Source organism: Bombina bombina, chromosome 3 (assembly GCF_027579735.1).
Source record: "Bombina bombina isolate aBomBom1 chromosome 3, aBomBom1.pri, whole genome shotgun sequence".
Lineage (NCBI taxonomy): Eukaryota > Metazoa > Chordata > Amphibia > Anura > Bombinatoridae > Bombina > Bombina bombina.
The window spans coordinates 269,572,924-269,597,767 of record NC_069501.1 but is presented as its reverse complement, the minus strand read 5'-3'; positions in this window follow the sequence as shown (position 1 = coordinate 269,597,767).

Below are 24,844 nucleotides of genomic sequence, written 5' to 3'. Positions count from 1 at the left end.
ATTAGGGGTTAATAACTTTAAAATAGTGTTTTGCGATGTGGGAGGGCCTCGCTTTAGGGGTTAATAGGAAGTTTATGGGTGTTAGTGTACTTTCTGACAGTTTAGTTATGAGTTTTATGTAACAGTTTTGTAGCGTAAAACTTATAACTACTGCTCTCAGATTGCGGAACGGATCTTGCCGGTATAGGCTGGAACGCAAGCTTTTTAGCCTGATCACAAAACTCGTAAGGGCAGTTCTATGAAAGTCCCATGAAAAAACGTCATTTTTATGTGTGCTGGACTGACGTTGCGTTACAGGCTAAAAGGCTTGCGGTACAGCTATACCGACAAGACTTGTAATGGCTGCGGTGCTGTTTTAACACTGAAATTACAAATATTTTTCAGCGTTAAAACACGAACGCACAACTCGTAATCTAGGTGTATGAAAATAAAAAAGTCCCCCCAAAATAAAAACTCCCCTTACTCTATTGCTAAACTACCAATAGCCCTTAAAAGGGCTTTTTGTAGGGTATTTCCCTAAGTTAAACAGCTCTTTTGCATTTTAAAAATAAGTCCCCCCTAACAGTAAAACCCACCACCCACCACATCCCCCAAAATAAATAAACCTAACACTAAAAAAACCTAAACTACCCATTGCCCCTAAAGGCGCATTTGTATGGGAATTTCCCTTAAAAGGGCATTCAGCTCTTTTACTGCCCTTAAAAGGGCATTCAGCTCTTTATCGATTGCCCATTAAAACCCTAATCTAAAAAAAAATAATAATAATAAAAAAAATCCTAAATCTAACCCCCAAATAGGTACTCACCGTAGTCTGGCGGAGAATGTCCTGTTCCAGGCGGTGAAGTCTTCTTCCAAGCAGCCAACATCTTCCAAGCGGGGACCACTGATTTGAACAGCCAATAGGATTTCAGTAGCTCTAAACCTTTTGGCTGATTTGAATTTGAAGAATCAAATCTGCCAATAGGAATGCAATGGATGCCATATTTAAACGCGTACCTTGAATTCACTATTCAGTGTACGGCGGGGATTGTACAAAGAGGATCCTCCACCCTCCATGGCTCCGTGGTCGCCAGTCCTTTTTAGCGGTCATCTCTGCTCCTTGCCGGCTTGGTCCTGGATGAAGAAGGAAGTGGTCCCCGCTTGAATGAAGATGTTAACCACTTGGAAGAAGTCTTCACCGCCTGGAACAGTACCTTCTCTGCCGGACTTCTGGAATGGTGAGTACCTATTTGGGGGTTTAGATTTAAGATTTATTGTATTTTTTGGGAGTTTTTTTTTTAGATTAGGGATTTATTGGGCACTCTTAAAAGAGCTTAATGCCCTTTTAAGGGCAGTAAAAGAGCTGAATGCCCTTTTAAGGGCAATGCCCATACAAATGCCCCTTTAGGGGCAATGTATAGTTTAGGATTTTTAGTGTTAGTTTTTTTTATTTTGGGGGGTTTGTTGGGTGGTGGGTTTTACTGTTAGAGGGGGGACTTTTTTAAGGTAAAAGAGCTCTACAAAAGGCCCTTTTAAGTACTATTGGTAGTTTAGTATTAGATAAGGGGGTGTTTTTATTGGAGTAGGGCTTTTATTTTCATAGGGATTAGGTTATTTTTTTTTTTATTTTTTTTTTTATCATTTAGTTTATTTTATGTAATGTTAGACATTTTATTTTTTGTGATCTTAGATTAATTTAATTTTAGTTTTTTTTATTTGCGGATTAGGAGTTAATTGTTTTATTAGGTTTATTGTGTTGTGGGTTAATGGCGGATTAGGGGTTAATAGTTTTATTAGGTTTATTGCGTTGTGGGTTAATGTCAGATTAGGTGTTAATAGTTTTATTAGGTTTATTGCATTGTGGCTTAATGACGGATTAGGGGTTAATAGTTTTATTAGGTTTATTGCGTTGTGGGTTAATGGCAGATTAGGGATTAATAGTTTTATTAGGTCTATTGTGTTGTGGGTTAATGATGGACTAGGGGTTAATAGTTTTATAAGGTTTATTGCGTTGTGGGTTAATGTCAGAATAGGAGTTGATAGTTTTATTAGGTTTATTGCGCTTTGCGATGTGGTTTAATGGCGGATTAGGGGTTAACACATTTATTAGGTTTATTGTGATGTGGGTTATATAGTATTTTTTTTATTGTTTTAGATAATTTCATTTGTTATTTTTTGTAATGGTAGGTTTTTTATTTTTTTGTAATTTTAGTGTTTGTTATTTTTTGTATTGTTAGGTTTTAGTTTAAGGCAGTTTAGGTTTTATTTCACAGGTAAATTTGTATTTATTTTAACTAGGTAGTTAGTAAATACTTAATAACTATTTACTTACTAGTCTACCTAGTTAAAATAAATACAAACTTACCTGTGAAATAAACATAAAACCTAAGCTAGATACAGTATAACTATAAGTTTTATTGTAACTAACTTAGGTTTAATTTCACAGGTAATTATGTATTTAGTTTTAAATAGGTATTATTTAGTTAATAACTGAAACTTTAATTTAGCTTTATTTTAATTATGTTAAAGTTAGGGGGTGTTAGGGTTAGGTTTATTACAATGTAGGGGGCTTTCAGTTTAGGGGTTAATAAGTTTAATTAGTATATTTCATTGTGGTGGGCTTGTGGTTTAGTGGTTAAAAGGTTTATTATAGTGGCGGTGGAATTATGGCTTAATAACTTTAGTATAGTGGGGGCGATGTGGGCGGACGGCAGATTAGAGGTTAATAATAATTTTAAATAGTGTTTGTGATGTGGGAGTGCGGCGGTTTAGAGGTTATTAACTTTAGTATAGAGGCGGCGATGTCGGGGAGCGGCTGAATAGGGGTTAATAATTTTTATTAGTGGCTGCAATGTTGGAAGCGGCAGATTAGGGCTTAATAACTTTAAAGTAGTGTTTTACTATGCGGGAGGGCCTCGGTTTAGGGGTTAATAGTAAGTTTATGGGTGTTAGTGTACTTTGTGACAGTTTAATTATGAGTTTTATGTAACAGTTTTGTAGAGTAAAACTCATAACTACTGCTCTCAGATTGCGGAACGGACCTTGTCGGTATAGGCTGGAATGCAAACTTTTTAGCCTGACCACAAAACTCGTAAGGGCAGTGCTATGAAAGTCCCATGAAAAAAAAAATGATAAAAGTCCCCCCAAAATTAAAACACCCCTTACTTTAATGCTAAACTACCAATAGCCCTTAAAAGGGCTTTTTGTAGGGTATTTCCCTAAGTTAAACAGCTCTTTTGCATTTTAAAAAAAAATTCTAAGTCCCCCCCTAACAGTAAAACCCACCACCCACTAAAACCCCCAAAATAAATAAACCTAACACTAAAAAAACCTTAAAGGGACAGTAAAGTCACAAAAAATCTTATATGATTTAAATGTGTAATTTTTAAACAACTTTCCAATTTACTTTTATTACCAATTTTGCTTTGTTCTCTTGGTATTCTTAGTTGAAAGCTAAATCTAGGAGGTTCATGTGCTAATTTCTTAGACCTTGAAGACTGCCTCTAATCAGAAAGCATTTTGACAGTTTTTCACCACTAGAGGGCGTCAGTTCATGTGTTTCATATAGATAACATTGAGCTCCGGCATGTGAAGCTCCTAAGAGCAAGCACTGATTGGCTAGAAATGCATGTCTGTCAAAAGAACTGAAATAAGGGGGCAGTTTGCAGAGGCATAGATACAAGGTAATCACAGAGGTAAAAAGTATATTATTATAACTGTGTTGGTTATGCAAAATTGGGGAATGGGTAATAAAGGGATTATCTACCTTTTTAAACAACAAAAATTCTGGTGTTTACTGTCCCTTTAACTACCCATTGCCCCTTAAGGTGCATTTGTATGGGCATTTCCCTTAAAAGGGCCTTCAGCTCTTTTACTGCCCTTAAAAGGGCATTCAGCTCTTTTACAATTGCCCATTAAAATCCTGAATCTAAAAAAAACAATAAAAATAATCCTAAATCTAACCCCCAAATAGGTACTCACCGTAGTCTGGTGGAGAAGGTCCTGTTCCAGGCGGTGAAGTCTTCTTCAAAGCAGCCAACATCTTCCAAGCGGGGACCACTGATTTGAACAGCCAATAGGATTTCAGTAGCTCTAAACCTATTGGCTGATTTGAATTTGAAGTATCAAATCTGCCAATAGGAATGCAATGGATGCCATATTTAAACGCGTACCTTGAATTCACTATTCAGTGTAAGGCGGGGATTGTACAAAGAGGGTCCTCCACCCTTCATGGCTCCGTGGTCGCCGGTCCATTTCAGTGCTCATCTCTTCTCCGTGCTGGCTTGGTCCTGGATGAAGATGGAAGGGGTCCCCACTTGAAAGAAGATGTCAGCCCCTAGGAAGAAGACTTCACCGCCTGGAACAGTACCTTCTCTGCCGGACTTCAGGAACGGTGAGTACCTATTTGGGGGTTTAGATTTAAGATTTTTTTGTATTTTTGGGGAGTTTTTTTTTTAAATTAGGGGTTTATTGGGCACTCTTAAAAGAGCTGAATGCCCATACAAATGTCCCTTTAGGGGCAAGGGGTAGTTTTAGATTTTTAGTGTTAGTTTTTTATTTTGGGGAATTTTTTTAGTGGTGGGTTTTACTGTTAGCGGGCGGAGTTTTTAAGGTAAAAGAGCTTTTTAACTTAGGGCAATGCCCTACAAAAGGCCCTTTTAAGGGCTATTGGTAGTTTAGTATTAGATTGGTGGGGGTTTATTGGGGGGGCTTTTATGTTCATAGGGATTAGGTTTATTTTATTTATTTTTTTGATAATTTAGTTTATTTTATGTAATGTTAGACATTTTTATTTTTTGTAATCTTACATTAATTTAATTTTAGTTTTTTTAATTGCGGATTAGGGGTTAATAGTTTTATTAGGTTTATTGTGTTGTGGGTTAATGGAGGATTAGAGGTTAATAGTTTTATTAGGTTTATTGCGTTGTGGCTTAATGGCGGATTAGGGGTTAATAGTTTTATTAGGTTTATTGCGTTGTGGGTTAATGTCAGATTAGGGGTTAATAGTTTTATTAGGTTTATTGTGATGTGGATTAATGGTGGATTAGGGGTTAATATACTTTATTAGTTATTGCGGTTAGGGTTGGCGGTGACAGGTAGATAGATATTGCACATGTGTTAGATGTTAGTTAATATGTTCATGTAGTTACGGGAGTTACAGTGCTCAAATTTTCAGCGCAAGGCTTGCTGTGCCTGCCTATGTGTGGCAAGGTGAAAACGGAGTAAAATTTCACCATTTTCACCGTGTGAGTCCTTGCGCTGAATATGTGATAATGATTTGCGAAGTGGTTCTTTGTTAGCTTATGGGAGTAAAAATTGCGGGCGACAGGTGAAATATACTCACCGCATTTATATGCGGTGCCATATATGTGATACCAAAACCGCGTAAAAAACAGCGTTGCTGGCTATTGCGGGCGACGCCGCATATGTAATCTTGCCCGTAATTGCAAGAAAAAATAAAACTACAGACTTCAATCTAATTTAGCTAAAAATTCTATGTTAAATATGTTATGTTTTATCAGCCCAATTTAAATCTATGTAAATGTGTCACTTATCTGCCGTGTGTATATATATCTTTAAAGTCTATTTTTTATTTGTAGCCAATAACATTGTAGCGATCTCTTTAAATACCTGTGGGTAGGTGTCAGGAGATACATGTCTATGAGTAAGGGAATGATTCGCCAAAACGTGTAAGACTGTATCTCCTGCCCAATGGATGTTTGTTTTTACATTGAGCACTGCTGATTACTTTAGAATAAATATTTGGACATTTTCTCTCCGTGCCCACTTGCTTTCACCTAGATTACGAGTTTTAAGTTTTAGAGGCTATGCGGTGCTAATGAGCAGTTTATGCTCACCGCTCACTTACACACAGCGCTGGTATTACGGGTTTTTACAACCCAGACAAGAATTGAACGTTGAGCAAAATTTTGCTCCTTACCGCATTCCAATATCAGTGCTGCTTATGTTAGCGGTGAGCTGGTGTAACGTGCTTGTGCATGATTTCCCCATAGGAATCAACAGGGAGAGCCAGCTGAAAAAAAGTCTAACACCTGCAAAAAAGCAGCGTAAAACTCCTTAACGCAGCCCCATTGATTCCTATGGGGAAATAAAAGTTATGTCTACACCTAACACCCTAACCCCGAGTCTAAACACCCCTAATCTTACACTTATTAACCCCTAATCTGCCGCCCCCGACATCGCCGCAACTTACATTATATTATTAACCCCTAATCTGCCGCTCTGGACACCGCCGCCACCTACATTATACTTATGAACCCCTAATCTGCAGCCAATATGATTTTTTTTGCACTTTAGATAATTTAATTTAATTGTATTTAATTGTATTTAATTTAGGGAAATAATTTAATTGTAGTGTAGTTTTAGGTGTAATTGTAGCTTAGGTTAGCATTTATTTTACAGGTACTTTTGTATTTATTTTAACTAGATAGTTATTAAATAGTTAATAACTATTTAATAACTATTGTACCTAGTTAAAATAAATACAAACTTGCCTGTAAAATAAAAATAAACCCTAAGATAGCTACAATGTAACTATTAGTTATATTGTAGCTAGCTTAGGGTTTATTTTAAAGGTAAGTATTTAGTTTTAAATAGGAATAATTTAGTTAATTATAGTAATTTTTATTTATATTTATTTTAATTATATTTAAGTTAGGGGGTGTTAGGGTTAGGGTTAGACTTAGGTTTAGGGGTTAATAACTTTAATATAGTGGCGGCGACATTGGGGGTGGCAGATTAGGGGTTAATGAATGTAGGTAGGTGGCATCGATGTTAGGGCCGGCAGATTAGGGGTTACTAATATTTAACTAATGTTTGCGAGGCGGGAGTGCAGCGGTTTAGGGGTTAATATATTTATAATAGTTGCGGCGATGTCCGGTTCGGCAGATTAGGGGTTAAATATTTTATTTTAGTGTTTGTGATGTGGGGGGCCTCGGTTTAGGGGTTAATAGGTAGTTTATGGGTGTTAGTGTACTTTTTAGCACTTTAGTTAAGAGTTTTATGTTACGGCGTTGTAGTGTAAAACTCTTAACTACTGACTTTAAAATGCGGTACCAGGCTTGACAGGAGAGGGTTTACCGCTCACTTTTTGTCAGACCCGTAATACCGGCGCTATGCAAGTCCCATTGAAAAAAGAGGATACGCAATTTACGTAAGTGGATTTGCAGTATTTCCAGATCTGGACAAAAAAGTGAGCAGTACACCTGTACCTGCAAGACTCTTAATACCAGCGGGCATTAAAAAGCAGCGTTAGGATTGGCCAACGCTGCTTTTTAAGCCTAACGCACAACTCGTAATTTAGCCGTTTGTTTTTTATAGCTAAAAATTCTACCATCTGTTAATTATCTGATTTATACTTACTACATTAATAGTAGGAGTTAGATGAGGTGCTGTACAGGTCATATTGTTAAAAGCACCCATGTCTAGATTAGTTTTTTACTTACTGTTCACAACTTTATGGAGTTTTTTATGTTAGTCCATGTGGTGTATATAGTGATTGAGATTAAACCAAATAACTAAAAGTACTAGTAGTGATGGATGCAATGGATAGCAATAAATGTAAGGCACGTCAGTTGGTGATTGGATGCTTCAAAACAAAATGTCTTGATGCTGGTAAAGCAGCAATCAGGCTATATATAAGCTTAACCCAGTAAATGGTAAAAAGGGAAGCTGTAACAAAAGGTACTGCAATTTTTTACCAATTGTTTTAGGACACACAATGCAATGAATGCTAAACATGATTGATGCAAGTAATTACTCAACAACTGTTCACCTCCTTTAAACCTCCTAAACAAAAAAAGTGATGCAGAAGAGTCGGCATGAGTACTTCCAAAGAATAATGCATATTGCCAGATTCATTATGCAATTGGCTTACCAGTTTATGTAAATAGTGTTTGCATAGTGTCCTGAGTATCTAAACTGTGATATACAGTTAACAGATTCAGTATTATAATATAGCACTAATGTGTAAAAATACATTTTGTAAACTTGTGTGCATGTATATACTGTTGCAGTTATGAACATAAATTAATTTATCATATGCTAAAAATATTTGGTACACATTTTCATTTACTTTTCTACTAGTAAGTGTCTGTTTCTTTTCATGTTTACGGAGTGTGCGAACATGTGATCTAAAGAATGAGTAAATCTGGTATAGAATAAAGCTGTATGCCTTTAAAAAAGAATTGTGAACATGTGAAAGATTCAATGACATGAAAACAAGTAGACAAATAACTGCAATTTAGTTATATAGTATTTGATCTGAGCATAGGCTGTAGAAATAGAAAATATACAAACAAAGCATTGGCGTTAGCAGTGCTTGGCATTAGCAGTGCAAAAGAGCCTAAAACCAAATGTTTTACTTAACCCCTTGAGTGCTAACAACGGATCTGAGCTGTCGCTGGCACTCTCCCACCTTGAGGGAGATCTGGGGGCTCCCACCCGCTGCAACACTGGTGATCCCACTCCTACCCTGGCAATCTGGCCTTCATAGTGACAGGCATCACCGGGGCTTCACGTTTCGCGCAGTTACGTCACACGCAATGACGTGATGACGTCACAGCGCAACTTTATTTAAAAAATACAGTAGACAGTATAGGAAAATGGGGCATGCTGCTTAGAAGCCTGTATCTCAGGCATCTTAGCAGCTACAGACCCCCAAGACCCGTTGAAAAGGTAATCAACACATGAAATATTATGGGCCAGATTACAAGTGGGGAGCTAATTAATGCTCCCGCATGAGCGTTAACTGCGTTAGAAACTTTTTGTGTTTGTCGGGTTGAGCTTGTATTATAAGTGGAAAGTAAACTGTTTTTGCTCTCAAGCTAACCCAACGGATGGAAAAAAAGCCAAAATATTGCATGTGTGTTCATGTACTCCTCCCTTAGAAGTCAAGGAGAAAAAAGTGGAAAAAAACACCCCAATCTGTGCAAACCTAACCACTTATTGTGTTCTAACCCGACATGAAATATGAAGATTTCACATTCTAATGTTCTATTTATTCATAAATAAATATTTCTACGTATATCTGATGTTTTTTGGTACAATATATATCTATACCTATATATCTATATGATTATATAGATGTATAGATATATACATATATACAGTAGGGCAAAAAAGTATTTAGTCAGCCACCAATTGTGCTAGTTCTCACACTTAAGAAGATGAGAGAGGCCTGTAATTTTCTTCATAGGTATACCTCAACTATGAGAGACAAAATGTGGAAACAAATCCAGACAATTACATTGTCTGATTTGGAAAGAATTTATGTGCATATTATGGTGGAAAATAAGTATTTGGTCACCTACAAACAAGCAAGATTTCTGGCTCTCACAGACCTGTATCTTCTTCTTTATGAGGCTCCTCTGTCCTCCACTCATTACCTGTATTAATGGCACCTGTTTGAACTTGTTATCAGTATAAGACACCTGTCCACAACCTCAAACAGTCACACTCCAAACTCCACTATGGTGAAGACCAAAGAGCTGTTGAAGGACACCAAAAACAAAATTGTAGACCTGCACCAGGCTGGGAAGACTGAATCTGCAATAGGCAAGCCACTTGGTGTGAAGAAATCAACTGTGGGAGCAATAATTAGAAAATGGAAGACATACAAGACCACTGATAATCTCCCTCGATCTGGGGCTCCACGCAAGATCTCACCCCATATATATATATATTAGGGTGTTTCATTTTTCCAAAGATGTGATTTTCATATGACTTTGCTTACGCCCCAAGTCTCAGTGATGTAAAAGATATATATGCCAAATTTCAAGAAGATTGGATAATATTTAGGGGTTGCACACATTGATCACTTTTATCACAAACTAGTGAAATTTCTAACATTGAAGTGCTTTACACTAATGGTCTTCTCATGTATTTCTTTCATCTTTTGCAGGTAATTGAACTTTAAAATGGGATCCAAAAGAGGAATTTGGATGCTAGAAAAGGTACTTAGTGGTGAGTTTTTAGGAGCTCGGCTCCCTTCAAAGGAACAAGTACTTTTAGTTTTTATTTACCATCACAAGGAAATGAAGGAAACACTTTCAGATGCTGCTAAATCTACCAGTACTAAACTACAGGAAGTGTGGAGGAAAGCAAATATCCTTGATAAGATGGAGGAGAATATCCGTGCAGGTATACAGAAGCTGTACAAAGAATACCAAAATCTGGGTAAAGAGAAATCGAGAAACACGGATAAAGCAAATGTGAAATGGCAGATTTGGAAAGGTGATCTCATCAAGTTATTTGACATTTTCCGGCAAAATGTGATGGACATGAATAGCGTATCACAAGAAGATAAAGAATTTCTTAGGTCACATAGAGAAGATCGTCTGAGTTTGTCAATGAGTGGAGTAGACAAGGTTTTCGCCTCGAAAATAAGAACTAAGTGTACAAAAGAAGAAAAAAAAGATTCATATAAGAATAAACATTACATTCAAGATCACAGGGGCACTGCATTAAGCAAGGTGGCCGGCAAAGGCAATATATGCACTTAAAACTGTCCTCTTCACTAAACAGTTGAATATTCCTCAACGACAATTAGAAGGAATGAAATGGGTTGCACATTTTGTCAGCCTCATATATGTTTGCTTTTGGCATGAGGCAATTGTAAGTCGATGGGCTCCAACGAATGATTTGGATATGCTACAGCTTCTGAGCACTTACCCAGATGCAGATATCAAACAATGTGCTCTCACAGTTGCTAAGAGACACCTTTGGTATCTGTCAGAAACAAACGTAGGATTGGCATTTTTGGATGACTGTATTACTCAGGCTGTTAAGGAAAATATGACTAAAAATTTAGAAACCAAACCTGCAAAGAAAAAGGAAGTGAAACGATTAGAGGGTAAAAACATTGTTTTTCAAGGAAAAGACCTGAGCCATTTCGTTACTAATAAAACAAAGACGTTCTTTGAATTGTTTGGGATCCACAACGTGACAGAATACTGCTGTGATTCTCTAAGAAGCCATGTGAACGCTCTTAAGGTTGTCAATGATACCGCAGAAAGAGGAATTGCTCTGATTTTAAAAGTATAACGAATCGGTCAGGGATGAAAAACAAAAACAATTCTTGTTGAGGGTAGTTGAGCATCACAGAAAAGTCGTCACCAAGCGAACAAAACAAGGGATTGCATCGTTCAAAGTTGATTAATATAACACATGTTTTGCCTATCATATTGCCTATTGATCTTAGTGTATAGTTTTAATAGTATTTTAAGTTTGTGATTTCTAGTTTTCCCAATAAAAGTAATTAACATTGAAAAATCTAATTTTTTGCCTACTTTTACAAAACAGATCAAAGTGTGCAACCTCTAAATATTATCCAATCTTCTTGAAATTTAGCATATATATCTATTACATCACTGAGACTCGGGACGTAAGCAAAGTCTGCAAACATTTTACAGTTTATTTTTTGCCTTAGAAAATGAAACACCCTAATATATATATATATACTGTATATATATATATATATATGAATATCTATTTACAAATACTTAGAACATATTCTGATATGTGCAGAACATTGGGAAGTGAAATATTTACAGTAAATACACTGTATAACACTTTTTTTTTAAAGTAAACCAAACATGTTTATGCATTATTAGAATTGAACAATCTTTGTGCCAGGTAACCTGTACGTCCTCAAAATGTTCTATGAGGCCACTCTTGGACCTCTCAATACGACGTTGTGACATTACAGAGGGCATGCATAGACAAAGGGAGGCCACTCTTGGACCTCGCACTGTGAATCTCAGTTTTTCTTTTTTTGTACTTAATGTGTTTTTCCCCATGAAACTGGAGGCAACTTTTGTACCTCCCAAAACTAACCAGTTCTAAAAGGGGAAACATATAAATTGAAGTGGTCACTTTTGGACCTATATATTTAATATGGATTAGCAACTGATATTCCAACTTATTTATATATAATTAGTAGAATAATATAACATGTAAGCCAAGGAACTGTGGGATTTAGAAGCACAAAAACAAGACCAATAGTAACTAATGTCTGACATAGCATAAAAAAAATAATACAGACTCACAAGCTGTAAAACAGTGTTATCCACGAGAGCAGTGTAAAGTACATGTACAAATAATATATATAACCCATTTTTGGACATCTAGGTATGGAAGTTCGCTAGTGAAGGAGGACTTAAAGACTCAATTAACCTTTGTTGGGGACAAAGTAAAGCAGTTGTCTGCAAGTTAACCCCCTGACTCATATAGGCTTACTATATAAGGAAGAAAAAGTTGGCATCTGTTTAATACTGCTACTAAATGTTAAGTACAGGGGGCCCCCGATGCCTCAGCCGCTGGCGCCGGGACCACCAATACCATAGAGCAGCATATTTAATAGTAAAACTAAAGAGCAACCATATCTCATATATCATTTTAAATGTTATACACTATAGTCAGGGATAGCAAAATGAGAAATAATAAGAGTCTATCTACTATACAGTAATGTGGCAAGGTTTTCTATTACTTATCAGACAACCTGTCTTCATGCTTCTGGGCAGACCTTTGAATAAAAAAAAACCCTAAACTTGTCGGGAGGGGCTACAAAATAAAAAATCTATGCTTACAATATAAATAGCTGGAACAACTGATGGGGATATAGGCAGGCATAAAAAACAACTTAATGGGAAACAAAACATAGGCTGGTGCTTTATGACACAGTTAATCTCTAATATCCCCAGAAACTTAAGTCCACATCCAATTTCACCCCATTTCTGGTATCTAGCCTTAATGTCAGAAATAAAAATAGAATATATAGCTTCCATTATACAAAAAAAAACAAAAAACATAATAACAAGAGTGTTTGTCTCTGCTCGTGGTAATTAACTCTTAATGTCCCCAAAAACTCTAGCCCACTCCCACCTTCGGGCCTAGGACTTTTGAGAAGATGTGACTATAACAAGAGGTAAGATAAGTCAAATGAACATAAGGGTAGCAAGGCAACTGTTTCCGTAAATAAAAGTCAAGGGTTTGAGCTGGTGCTACCTGTGAGCGTCTGACCCTAATCTTCACAGTTTGTGTCACAGAGATGCAAGAAGCCATGTATAATGAATTATCGACATAAGGATGTTTCTGCAAGGTAGAGTCCTCAGCTGCTGCTTGGATCAGGGAACTGCAGCTATCAAGTACTTCTGCAGCCGGATCGGCGAGTACCCTATCCTGTCGGCTCTCTGGGACAATCTGAAGAGGCCTTACCTCTCCGTCCAATCCAATGATGCTATCCGCTTTGCCCTCTCCCTCAGTGGTAGACTGCTCAGCTACATTGCACTCCAGCCCAGTCTCCTTGATCAAGATGCACGGGCTGCCTCCAGGGATAATTGAGACCTCTGCACGCTGATCAGGATCATCAGCTGTGGCCCGGTCCAAGGGCCCCTTCATCACAAGCCCTCGCTCAGGAGACGGGTCACAAAGAGCTGGAGGCACCGCTGGTGACTGGAACCTCCGGGCAATCGAGCCGCATTCCACCTTCAAAGCGCTCCATTCCTCTTGGAAAACTTTAGTAAGTTGCTCAAAGTGAGCAGTAAGTAGTGCTTCCACTTCCACTTTTAGCTTAATGGCTGACTCCATTTTAGTTAGGCCGGTGCATGGCTGCTGCGTGAGGGTTTTGTTTTTTTTCTCCTGCCGTCACCGCTCTATCCACTAGATAGACTGTAGAACAGACTCCATTTTCTATCCCCACAGTTCCAATTACTGCAGTTTCCAGAACTGCTTTACCCGGATAACCGGGGGGGGGGGGGGGTCAAAGAGAATATAGTATGGCCTCTGCCTTCCCTCTGACGGTCCAGACTTGGGCTTCAATTTAGGCAAATCTGGCAAAAGTAGTATCAATCTGTAGAGTAATGCGTTATAAGTCCTTAACTGTAGACAAATAAAGCAGATGGGTCAAATAGCCTCTGATAATCGGCGGATTATGCTGATGTTATTCAGAGCTCCAAGTATTGCAGCCGTTCATGGCTGCCACCCGGACACGCCCCCTGTATAACACTTTATTAAAAATAAATATTGCATAAATATGCTTTTACATGTTTTCATCTTCTTAACTGCAAAGGGCTCCAATGTCCTTCTATATATGTCTATATATGTGTACATATGTATTTATGTGTATATATATATATATATATATATATATATATATATATGTATATACTGTAAATATATATATATATCTGTCAAAACATATATACACATATACATACATATGTATAAATATTTTTATATATATATATATATATATATACACATACAGTGGGGCAAAAAAGTATTTAGTCAGCCACCAATTGTGCAAGTTCTCCAACTTAAGAAGATGAGAGAGGCCTGTAATTTTCATCATAGGTATACCTCAACTATGAGAGACAAAATATGGAAACAAATCCAGACAATCACATTGTTTGATTTGGAAAGAATTTATTTGCAAATTATGGTGGAAAATAAGTATTTGCTCAATATCAAAAGTTCATCTCAATACTTTGTTATATATCCTTTTTTGGCAATGACAGAGGTCAAACCTTTTCTGTAAGTCTTCACAAGGTTGTCACACACTGTTGCTGGTATGTTGGCCCATTACTGCATGCAGATCTCCTCTAGAGCAGTGATGTTTTGGGGCTGTGGCTGGGCAACACAGACTTTCAACTCCCTCCATAGGTTTTCTATGGGGTTGAGATCTGGAGACTGGCTAGGCCACTCCAGGACCTTGAAATGCTTCTTACGAAGCCACTCCTTCGTTGCCCAGGCGGTGTGTGTGGGATCATTGTCATGCTGAAAGACCCAGACACATTTCATCTTCAATGCCCTTGCTGATGGAAGGAAGTTTGCACTCAAAATCTCATGATACATGGCCCCATTCATTCTTTCATGTACATGGATCAGTCGTCCTGTTCCCTTTGCAGAGAAACAGCCCCAAAGCATGATTTTGCCACCCCCATGCTTCACAGTAGGTATGGCGTTCTTTGGTTGCAGCTCAGCATTCTCTCTCCTCCAAAAAACGACGTGTTGTGTTTCTACCAAAGAGTTATACTTTGGTTTCATCTGACCATATGACATTCTCCCAATCCACTTCTGGATCATCCAAATGCTCTCTAGCATACTTCAGACGGGCCTGGACATGTACTGGCTTAAGCAGGGGGACACGTGTGGCACTGCAGGATCTGAGTCCCTGGCGGCGTAGTGTGTTACTGTTAGTAGCCTTTGTTACGTTGGTCCCAGCTCTCTGCAGGTCATTCACTAGGTCCCCCCGTGTGGCTCTGGGATGTTTGCTCACCGTTCTTGTGATCATTTTGACCCCACGGGGTGAGATCTTGCGTGGAGCCCCAGATCGAGGGAGATTATCAGTGGTCTTGTATGTCTTCCATTTTCTAATTATTGCTCCCACAGTTGATTTCTTCACACCAAGCTGCTTGCCTATTACAGATTCAGTCTTCCCAGCCTGGTGCAGGTCTACAATTTTGTTTCTGGTGTCCTTCGACAGCTCTTTGGTCTTCACCATAGTGGAGTTTGGAGTGTGACTGTTTGAGGTTGTGGACAGGTGTCTTATACTGATAACACGTTCAAACAGGTGCCATTAATACAGGTAATGAGTGGACGACAGAGGAGCCTCATAAATAAGAAGATACAGGTCTGTGAGAGCCAGAAATCTTGCTTGTTTGTAGGTGACCAAATACTTATTTTTCACCATAATATGCAAATAAATTCTTTCCAAATCAGACAATGTGATTGTCTGGATTTGTTTCCACATTTTGTCTCTCATAGTTGAGGTATACCTATGATGAAAATTACAGGCCTCTCTTCTTAAGTGGGAGAACTTGCACAATTGGTGGCTGACTAAATACTTTTTTGCCCCACTGTACATATATATTTTTAGAGATGTATATTTATGTATCTCAGTGTTAAAGCCCTTTGCCTTCCTTTTTTTCTAACACCTGAGACCTCATCTCTTTCAGCCCTTTTTTGCAATATTTTTTCATAATAATTTTTATTAGAATGTGTTATTATGAGTGTAACTATACTTTGTAATGTATTTTTATGTGTTTTTTGCATCTTTTTTGTTTAGTGAAACACTTAACCAGAGCTCTGAAGATGCGGTAATCATATTAGCGTAAATCGTGATTGTGCTCAAGCGATTGTGTTTACTTTCAACTCATAATACGAGTGATAAGCCCAAGGAGCGCAAACACCTGCCATAAACACCTTATCATTTGCACGAAAACATTTGGGCTCCACTTGTAATCTGGCCCTTTATTTTTATAACAATAGGGAAGTAAATATTCCCCCAAAAAAGGTCTTTTAATGGCTGTAAAAAGTATGCTAAATAAATTAGGTTTTCTGAAGCATATATTTTTAATTTTTGTTTAAAATGTTTTATACAGTTTTTTTATATAGTCATACATCTAGGATATACTATTTTTAAAAATGTAATATATGCTGCAGTTTTATACTTCTTATCTAAATATATGCGTAGAATACTTTTGTATCTCATAAATAACCATAAAAAGAGTATGTACTTGAATTTAATTCATAGAAGATTTAGAGGATGCATAAGCACTGTTACATATTCAATCTGATATACTGTACATATTTACTCTATACCATTATGAAACTCCATAAAGAAGCCTAGATTGGACTAAGCATTTCTTTGCAAATTAAAAAAATGTCAGTATATAAATTATGTTCCTCTGCAAATTACTTCCAGAGCTCAAAATGTTTCATTTATTGTGAATAGAAGTTTTCTAAATACTAATGCTTAACACTATTAAATTGGCTTCAACCCTCTACAATAGTCTAAAATGTGCCTCGATTACAATCTTTCGGGAGCCATGTTTTCTTTTTTCCTTTTTTAGCCGAAAAGGCTACTTTTTGATTCAACGTGATCACAATAGCGAACTTTTGGAAGTTTGCTAGAAAAAAAAGCCCTGACATCCAGTGCGGAGCATCCTCTTCATATGATCGCCGCCGTACACTTAATCGTCAATGCAAGGTACGCGATTCAAAATGGCGTCCCTTGCATTCCTATTGGCTGTTTTGATTTTGCAAATTCAAATCAGCCAATACGATGAGAGCTACTGAAATCCTATTGACTGTTCAAATCAGCCAAAGGATGAGAGCTGCTGAAATTCTTTTGACTGATGTGAACATTTGCAAAATCAAATCAGCCAATAAGAATGCAAGGGGCGCCATTTTGAATCGTGTACCTTGCATTGAAGATTCAGTGTACTGAGGCGATCGAATGAAGAGGATGCTCCATGCTGTATGGCTTCAGGATGAAGCCGATCCGCTGCCGGGATGAAGATAGAAGATGCCGCCTGGATGAAGATGGATCAGCCTGGATGAAGATGGAGCCGCCGGGATGAAGATCCTTCAAGCGGGTCTTCAGCAACTGTGAGTGGATCTTCGGGGTTTAGTGTTAGGATTTTTTAAACTTTTTTGGGTGTTTTTTTTTTAGTTTAGGGTTTGGGCTTTTCGTAAAAGAGCTAAATCCTCTTTTTAAGGGCAATGCCCATACAAATGCCCTTTTCAGGGCAATGGGTAGCTTAGGTTTTTTAGATAGTTTTTTTTTTTTTTTTAATTTTGTGGGTTGGGGGAGTTTTGTAATGTTAGTGGGACTTTGTAATTGTTTTTCAGGTAAAAGAGCATTTTAACTTAGTTTAAGGGCTATTGGTAGTTTATTCTAGATTAGGTTTTTATTTTGGAGTGTTTTTTTTTTTAAATGGGTATTAGAATAGGAATAATTTTTATTATTTTTGATAATATATTTGTCATTTTGTGTAATATATTTTTTTGTTTTGGGGTGGGGTTTTTTTTAGATTAGGGCTTGGGCATTTCATAAAAGAGCTGAATGACCCTTTAAGGGCAGGACAGCGCTGCTGAAAGCTGCGGTGAGCTGGTTTTACGTACTCGTCCACAATTTCCCCATAGACATCAATGGGGAGAGCCGTCTGAAATAAAGCCTAACACCTGCAAAAAAGCAGTGTAAAGCTCAGTAACGCAGCCCCTTTGATTCCTATGGGGAAACAACATTTATGTTTACACCTTACATAACATAAACCCAGAGTCTAAACACCCCTAATCTTACACTTATTAACCCCTAATCTTCCACCCCCGACATCGCTGACACCTACATTATACTTTTTAACCCCTAATCTGCCGCCCCCAATGTCGCCGTAACCTACCTACACTTATTAACCCCTAATCTGCCGCCCCCAACGTCGCCGCGACTATAATACGCCACTATAATAAACATATTAACCCCTAAACTGCTGTACTCCCACTTCGAAAACACTAGTTAAATATTATTAATATACAAAAAACACACAAAAGGGCAAACGAGTAAGCTCAACAATTCATTATTATCACAATTTTAAGAAAAGTTTAAATAGGGATATGCTGCCTGGTAGGACAATATTCAGAAAACAAGTACAAAGAGAAGTGGTTATACCGGTATAAGGTATAGCCAAAAAGACCAGGAGAAAATGCAATCACCTTAAATAAGAAACAATCGCCTAGATTACGAGTTTGGTGTTAGCCTTAAAAAGCAGCATTAAGAGGTCCCAACGCTGCTTTTTAACGCCCGCTGGTATTACGAGTCAGTCAGGAAAAGGTCTACCGCTCACTTTTCTTCCGCGACTTGAGGCTACCGCAAATCCCCTTACGTCAATTGCGTATCCTATCTTTTTAATGGGATTTGCCTAACGCCGGTATTACGAGTCTTGGAAGAAGTGGACTCCTACCGTATTTAAAAGTCAGTAGCTACCTATTAACCCCTAAACCGAGGCCCCCCGCCACATCGGAAACACTTTAATAAATATATTAACCCCTAATCTGCCGTCTGGACATCGCCACCACTTTAATAAATATATTAACTCCTAAACCGCCGAACTCCCGCCTCGCAAACACTAGTTACATTTTATTAACCCCTAATCTGCCGTCCCTAACATCGCCGACACCTACTTACATTTATTAACCCCTAATCTGCAACCCCCAACGTCGCCGCTACTATATTAAAGGTATTAACCCCTAAACCTAATTTTTTAACCTAACCCTAACCCCCCCTAATTTAAATATAATTTAAATTAAACGAAATAAATTTAACATAATTAAATAAATTAATCCTATTTAAAACTAAATACTTACCTGTAAAATAAACCCTAAGATAGCTACAATATAACTAATAATTACATTATAGCTAGCTTAGGATTTATATTTATTTTACAGGCAACTTTGTATTTATTTTAACTAGGTACAATAGTTATTAAATAGTTATTAACTATTTAATAACTACCTAGCTAAAATAAATACAAAATTACCTGTAAAATAAACCCTAACCTAAGTTACAATTACACCTAACACTACACTATCATTAAATAAATTACCTAAACTACCTACAATTAAATAAAATTAAATTAAATAAACTAAATTATGAAAAAACCCCACTAAATTACAGAAAATAAAAAAAGAATTACAAGAATTTTAAACTAATTACACCTAATCTAATCCCCCTAATAAAATAAAAAAAGCCCCCCAATCTAATAAAATTCCCTACCCTATACTAAATTACAAATAGCCCTTAAAAGGACTTTTTGCGGGGCATTGCGCCAAAGTAATCAGCTCTTTCACCTGTAAAAAAAAAAAATACCCCCCAACATTAAAACCCACCACCCACACACCCAACCCTACTCTAAAACCCACCCAATTCCCCTTAAAAAACCTAACACTACCCCCTGAAGATCACCCTACCTTGAGGCGTCTTCACCCAGCCGGGCACAAGTGGACCTCCAGAGGGGCAGAAGTCTTCATCCGATCCGGGCAAAAGAGGTCCTCCAAGCGGCAGAAGTCTTCATCCAAGTGGCATCTTCTATCTTCATCCATCCGGAGCGGAGCGAGTCCATCTTCAATCCAGCCGACGCAGAGCCATCCTCTTCAAACGACATCCTAACACTGAATGAAGGTTCCTTTAAATGACGTCATCCAAGAAAGCGTCCCTTGAATTCTGATTGGCTGATAGGATTGGATCAGCCAATAGGATTGAGCTTGCATTCTATTGGCTGTTCCAATCAGCCAATAGAGTGCAAGCTCAATCCTATTGGCTGATTGGATAAGCCAATAGGATTTTTCCTACCTTAATTCCAATTGGCTAATAGAATCCTATCAGCCAATCGGAATTCAAGGGACACCATCTTGGATGACATCATTTAAAGGAACCTTCATTCAGTGTTAGGACGTTGTTTGAAGAGGATGGCTCCGCATCGGCTGGATTGAAGATGGACCCGCTCCACTCCGGATGGATGAAAATTGAATATGCCGCTTGGATGAAGACTTCTGCTGCTTGGAGGACCTCTTCTGCCCGGATCGGTGAAGACTTCTGCCCCTCTGGAGGTCCACTTGTGCCTGGCTGGGTGAAGACGGCTCAAGGTAGGGAGATCTTCAGGGGGTAGTGTTAGGTTTTATTAAGGGGGGATTGGGCAGGTTTTAGAGTAGGGTTGGGTGTGTGGGTGGTGGGTTTTAATGTTGGGGGGGTATTTATTTATTTTTACAGGTGAAAGAGCTGATTACTTTGGGGCAATGCCCCGCAAAAAGCCCTTTTAAGGGCTATTTGTAATTTAGTATAGGGTTGGGAATTTTATTATTTTGTTTTTTTTTAATTTTATTAGAGGGATTAGATTAGGTGTAATTAGTTTAAAATTCTTGTAATTCTTTTTTATTTTCTGTAATTTAGTTTAATTTAATTGTATTTAATTATAGGTAGTTTAGGTAATTTATTTAATGATAGTGTAGTGTTAGGTGTAATTGTAACTTAGGTTAGGGTTTATTTTACAGGTAATTTTGTACTTATTTTAGCTAGGTAGTTATTAAATAGTTAATAACTATTTAATAACTATTGTACCTAGTTAAAATAAATACAAAGTTGCCTGTAAAATAAATATAAATCCTAAGTTAGCTACAATGTAACTATTAGTTATATTGTAGCTATCTTAGGGTTTATTTTATAGGTAAGTATTTAGTTTTAAATAGGATTAATTTATTTAATTATGTTCAATTTATTTTGTTTAATTTAAATTATATTTAAGTTATGGGGGTTAGACATAGGGTTAGACTTAGGTTTAGGGGGTTAATAAATTTAATATAGCAGTGGCGACATTGGGGTCGGAAGATTAGGGGTTAATAAATGTAATATAGTTGCGGCGACGTTGGGGGGGCAGATTAGGGGTTAATAACTATAATGTAGGTGGCGGCGATGTTTACGGGCAGTAGATTAGGGGTTCATAGGGATAATGTAGGTGGCGGCAGTGTCCGGAGCAGCAGATTAGGGATTAATAATATAATGTAGGTGTCAGCGATAGTGGGTGCGGCAGATTAGGGGTTAATAAGTGTAAGATTAAGGGTGTTTAGACTCGGGGTTCATGTTAGGGTGTTAGGTGTAGACATAGATTTATTTTCCCCATAGGAAACAATGGGGCTGCGTTAGAAGCTGATCGCTGCTTTTTTGCAGGTGTTAGGTTTTTTTTCAGCCAGCTCAGCCCCATTGTTTCCTATGGGGAAATCGTGCATGAGCACGTTTAGCCAGTTTACCGCTACCGTAAGCAACCCTGGTATTGAGGTGAGATGTGGAGCTAAATTCTGCTCTACGCTCACCTTTTTGCGGCTAACGCCAGGTTTAAAAAAAACCTGTAATACCAGCATTGTCTTAAGGGAGCGATGGGTACAAAAGGCTCAGCCCTGCAAGCCTTATCGACAAAAACTCGTAATCTAGCCGAATGAATTTCATTTAGCAAAATTTAATAAGAAAAATATAGAAAACAAAAAGAAAAACAATCCTAAATAGATGTTACAAGTAAACACAGAAACATACATAGAACAAACAAACACATGGGCCCTCATTCAGCTCCAAAACATAACCTAAGCCGGCAATAAAGTCCAAATGCAAAGTGGTATAAACTGTAACACACACTAATATAAAACAGCAGCAGTTGTAAATCCACATGTGAATGCAAATGGATGAGATGAAAAGATGAAAGCACCAATCACAATGAATGATGATGATGGTTAGTAACAATTGCAGTAGGTTAAAGAAGCACAGCAGTAGTATATGCAAAGCAGTGAATTATGTAGATGAAACATGATTTACTCAGACCAGCTTGGAGCATATAAACATATACAGCATCCCTGCAGACATCAAAATCACTATAGCCTAGTGTGGGGTATCCACATGAGCGGTAGAAAGAGAAAGAGCGGGTACATAGGTATTTAAACATCATACCATACACAGTATACTCCGGATAGAACTCTCACAGATGGACAAACCAGTCATTACTCACTACTCCTCCACACTTCGGCTAATAGTACAGCGGATTTGTATCCTGATGGAAGGCAATGCTGAACAGAACAGTGGGGGGATCCCACAGAGACGGGTCCTTCTGCGTCTCCGTGGAATCCCCCACTGAGCTTCAATCCTATTGGCTGATCCAATCAGCCAATAGGATTGAGCTTGCATTCTATTGGCTGAGTGGAAGAACCAATAGAATGTGAGCTCAATCCTATTGGCTGATTGGATCAGTTAATAGTATTGAAGCTCAATCCTATTGGTTTATTGCATTAGCCAATAGGATTTTTTCACCTTTAATTCAGATTGGCTGATAGAATTCTATCAGCCAATCGGAATTCAAGGGATGCCATTTTGGATGACGTCATTTAAAGGAACCTTCATTCTGCAAGAAGACTTCGATTGAAGAGGATGCTCCGCGCTGGATGTCTTGAAGATGGACCCGCTCCGCATTGGATGGATGAAGATAGAAGATGCCGTCTGGATGAAGACTTCTGCCCGCTTGGATTAAGACTTCTGCCGGCTTTGATGAGGACTTCTGCTGCTTCGTTGAGGATGGATGTTGGGTCTTGAAAAACTGTAAGTGGATCATTGGGGGTTAGTGTTAGGCTTTTTTAAGGGTTTATTGGGTGGGTTTTATTTTTCGATTAGGGGTTTGGGCACTTGAAAAAGAGCTAAATGCCCTTTTAAGGGCAATGCCCATCCAAATGCCCTTTTCAGGGCAATGGGGAGCTTAGGTTTTTATAGTTAGGAATTTATTTGGGGGGTTGGTTGTGTGGGTGGTGGGTTTTACTGTTGGGGGGTATTTTTTTTTACAGGTAAAAGAGCTGATTTCTTTGGGGCAATGCCCTGCAAAAGCCCCTTTTAAGGGCTATTGGTAGTTTAGGCTAGGGTTTTTTTTTATTTTGGGAGGCTTTTTTATTTTGATAGGGCTATTCATTAGGTGTAATTAGTTTAAATATCTGATAATTTATTTTTTATTTTGTGTAATTTAGTGTTTGTTTTTTTTGTAATTTAGGTAATTGTATTTAATTAAGGTTAATTAAGGTAATTGATTTAATTGTAGTGTAAGGTTAGGTGTTAGTGTAAGACAGGTTAGGTTGTATTTTACAGGTAAATTTATATTTATTTTAGCTAGGTAGTTAGTAAATAGTCAATAACTATTTAGTATCTATTCTACCTAGTTAAAATAAATACAAACTTGCCTTAAAATAAAAATAAACCCTAAGCTAGATACAATGTAACTATTAGTTATATTGTAGCTAGCTTAGGGTATATTTTATAGGTAAGTATTTAGTTTTAAATAGGAATTATTTAGGTAACGATAGTAAGTTTTTAGATTTATTTTAATTATATTTAAGTGTGTTAGGGTTAGGGTTAGACTTAGGTTTAGTGGTTTAGTATAGTAGCGGCGACGTTGGGTGCGGCAGATTAGGGGTTAATAACTATAATGTAGGTTGCAGCGATGTTAGAGACAGCAGATTGGGGGTTAATAATATTTAACTAGTGTTTGCGAGGCAGGAGTGCGGCGGTTTAGTGGTTAATATGTTTATTCTAGTGACGGCGATGTCCGGAGCGGCAGATTAGGGGTTAATAATTTTATTTGAGTGTTTGCAATGCGGGAGGGCCTTAGTTTAGTGGTTAATAGGTAGTTTATGGGTGTTAGTGTACTTTTTAGCACTTTAGTTATGAGTTTTATGCTACAGCTTTGTAACGCAAAGCTCATAACTACTAACTTTCAGTTTACGGTATTGATCTTGGCCGTATAGGGTGTACCTCTCACTTTTTTGCGTTAAGGCCAAAAAAGTGTGTGTTGCCCCTAAACCTGCAAGACTCGTGATATCAGCGGTAGCGAAAAAGAGCCATAACGCTGTTTTTCACTCTTACCGCAAAACTCGTAATCTAGCCGTAAGATAGTTACAATATAACTATTGGTTATTTTGTAGCTAGCTTAAGTTTTTTTCACAGGTAAGTATGTATTTAGTTTTAAATAGGAATTATTTAGTTAATAATTGTAAGTTTAATTTAGCTCTTTTCTAATTATGTTAAAGTTAGGGGGTGTTAGGTTTAGGGTTAGGGCTAGGTTTAGGGTTACGGTTAGGGTTATGTTAGGGTTAGAGATAGGTTTAGGTGTTAATATAGTTTAAATTAGGTTGTTGCGATGTGGGGTGCTGGCGGTTTAGGGGTTAATAGGTTTATTTAGTGGTAGTGATGTGGGAGGCCAGAGGTTTAGGGGTTAATAACTTTATTTAGTGGCGGTGATATCAGGGTGCAGCGGAATATGGGTTTATAGATTTATTATAATGTGGGTGATGTTGGGGTGCAGGGGAGCAGGGGTTAATAACTTTAGTATAGTGTGGTGATATTGGGAGCAGCTTTATTTAGGAGGCAGCAATATTGGGAGAGGTAGGTGCCAGTGATGTCGGGGGCAGCATATTAGGGGTGTTTAGACGTGGGGTTTATGTTAGGGTGTTAGGTTTAAACGTTATTTTTTTTTCCCCATAGACATCAATG